Source organism: Lactuca saligna, chromosome 5, assembly GCF_052625555.1.
Source record: "Lactuca saligna cultivar CGN05327 chromosome 5, ASM5262555v1, whole genome shotgun sequence".
Lineage (NCBI taxonomy): Eukaryota > Viridiplantae > Streptophyta > Magnoliopsida > Asterales > Asteraceae > Lactuca > Lactuca saligna.
This window is the reverse complement of record NC_136421.1, coordinates 179,054,765-179,057,760: the sequence shown is the minus strand read 5'-3', so window position 1 is coordinate 179,057,760 and position 2,996 is coordinate 179,054,765.

Genomic DNA, 2,996 nt, shown 5'->3' with positions numbered 1-2,996 from the left:
CCCTCTCAAGGGACACCTCTTCGAACTTACTCATGACCGAATAACCGGAGAACCACAAACAACCTTTACTACGAACCGTGGTACTCATTCCATGACATCTCTTCTCAATATGCCCCGGTGTATGGTACCCTAACCATAACATCACTCCTCCATCTGCTCCGATGTATGGTATCCGGACCATAACATCACTCCTCAATCTGCTCTGATGTATGGTACCCGAACCATAACATCACTCCTCAATCTGCTCCGATGTATGGTACCCGGACCATAACATCACTCCTCAATCTGCTCTGATGTATGGTACCCGAACCATAACATTACTCCTCAATCTGCTTTGATGTATGGTACTCGAACCATAACATCACTCCTCAATCTGCTCTGATGTATGGTATCCGAACCATAACATCACTCCTCAATCTGCTCTGATGTATGGTACCCGAACCATAACATCACTCCTCAATCTGCTCCGATGTATGGTACCCGGACCATAACATCACTCCTCAATCTGCTCTGATGTATGGTACCCGAACCATGACATCACTCCTCAATCTGCTCTGATGTATGGTACTCGAACCATAACATCACTCCTCAATCTGCTTTGATGTATGGTACTCGAACCATAACATCACTCCTCAATCTGCTCTGATGTATGGTATCCGAACCATAACATCACTCCTCAATCTGCTCTGATGTATGGTACTCGAACCATAACATCGCTCCTCAATCCGCTCCTTAGAACCTTCAGAATACTCCCTGTATCAAGTATGGGTCCTCTGCTTTCAGTAGTACGGGCCCATACTACCTGCCACATCTACCCATACTTTCCACACGGACCATCCCAGAGCTTCTAAGTAACTGCTCGACCTGCCCTTTCACTAATCCCATCGCGCGTGCTTGCTCCCTAGCGAAATTCTCTACTCTACAAGCGCACTCATCTGGCTAGGGTTACTCCCTAGGCTCTTCCGTTGTCCTCCCCCTTCTTTGCTATCAGCTGCTAAAGAGCTCCTAATGATGCCAACCATCTACCTCCTGAACATCGTCATATTCACTTGGTAGCTGACTCCCATCATCGAGAGTTCCACAAAGCACAAAGCAAGTAGCATTCGAGCATCGAAGAATACATAGGACTCCCTCTCTGTGATAACTCCACCTTCTCGGCTCATCCTCGAAAGTACCACCGAACTCTGTAACTCTACCCCTCATGGGTTCTAACTGGATACTCTCATTCATCACATACTCAAAAGCATAACACATATAACAACGAGTCCTAGGTTAAGGCATCACAAATCAGGCCACTCTAGTCCTAACATATGAAATACCTAGCCTGTCTCTATCATGCAATAATATCTCATAAAGTGCATCATACATATCTCATAACAAAAAAAAAAATAAGGGTATTTTGGGAATTCACCGTTCGGCCTCTGGCTGATTGTACACACTGCTCCTTCTTGCTTTCTCTTTAAACTCTTATTCATTTTTTTTTTGAAAATTATTTCCTTAAAACTTTTCTTACTTCCTCATTTTGAGTCCGAATTTACCCGAAGGCGCATCCGAATCCCTCAAACCAAGGCTCTGATACCAACTTGTAACACCGTAAATTTCAAGACAAAATTTTCATTTAAAATAATCATTTTATTCTTAGAAACACTTGTTTAAAATCTCATTCATAGTCGGTTTACAAAACATGATTCCATTTTCACTTGCATAGAAAACCAGGATCCTCCAAAATATGACTCTTTCTCTGGTGTGTACAATCAAGCCGGTTCCATCCCGTGATACTGAAAGAGACCTGAAAAACATTACACAAAACACTGTAAGCACGAAGCTTAGTGAGTTCCCCAAAATACCACACATAACACATATTAGCCACTCGAGGCTATAACTCTATGGGTCCGTGCACCCAAACTCTGTGAACCCTCAGGTTCTAACTCTAGGAACCTTCCGGTTCCAACTCTATAAACATGCACAACATAAATCACATAGAAATGATGCAGTACAACACATCACATACAAATAGCATACAAATACTCTGATCACATAATTCTGGTTACCTACTCAAGGTAAAGTATAGTGAGAAGACTCACCTGGCAAGCAGAAAGCAGATATCCCCACACTTGAATCTCGAACTCGCCACCACCTAACACGTAAGGCAAATACTCTCATGAATATAAATCTCGAGGTTAGAATAAATCCTCTCATAACACCCTCTTATGGGTAAAAGACTATTTTACCTCTCTCTTGGCCCAAAGGCCACATCGCTGACCAAACCCTAAAAGTCAACGGCCAACCCTTGGTCGAAACCAAAGTCCTCAGTCTAAGTCACCCCTAACTAACCCTACTTGCCGAGTCATCCCTGTGACTCGTCGAGTTCCCATAATCAGAACTTCACTCAAGCTGCGACCTAACTCGCCGAGTCACCCCGAGACTCGTCGAGTCCAACAACTCTAAGTCCACTCGCACACAACTCACCGAGTCATCCCTCAACTCACTGATTCTCGACTCAACCAGAGAATATTTGGGACTCTTCGACAAGACTCGTCGAGTCCAAGAACAGACTCGCCGAGTCTACAGCTATCCTCAACCTACTCGCCGAGTTGTTCATACAACTTGCCGAGTTCCAGGCCATCTCCATCCAACTCGTCGAGTCCACCCATGTGACTCGTCGAGTACCACCGATCTGAATACATTCTGAAGCATTCCAGGCCATGCAACTGCTCCAAGACATAGATCTAGTCTCCTACCACTCATCCATCACGTAAAGGGGCAAACTTTACGTGAATCCAAAGAGATCTAAGCCGTTTGCACATTGGGGCTAGGGTTTGGGACATGCAAGCTTCACTGAACACTCCAACACAGGGACTTTCATGCTCTCTGATTCTTCTCCCTTCCAGATCTGAAGTAGCAACCTCAGATCTAACCTCTAGATTCCCATTTCATCCATAGACAATTTCTCACAAACCCCAAAATGAAGAAACAACATAACAACAGGTCAAAAA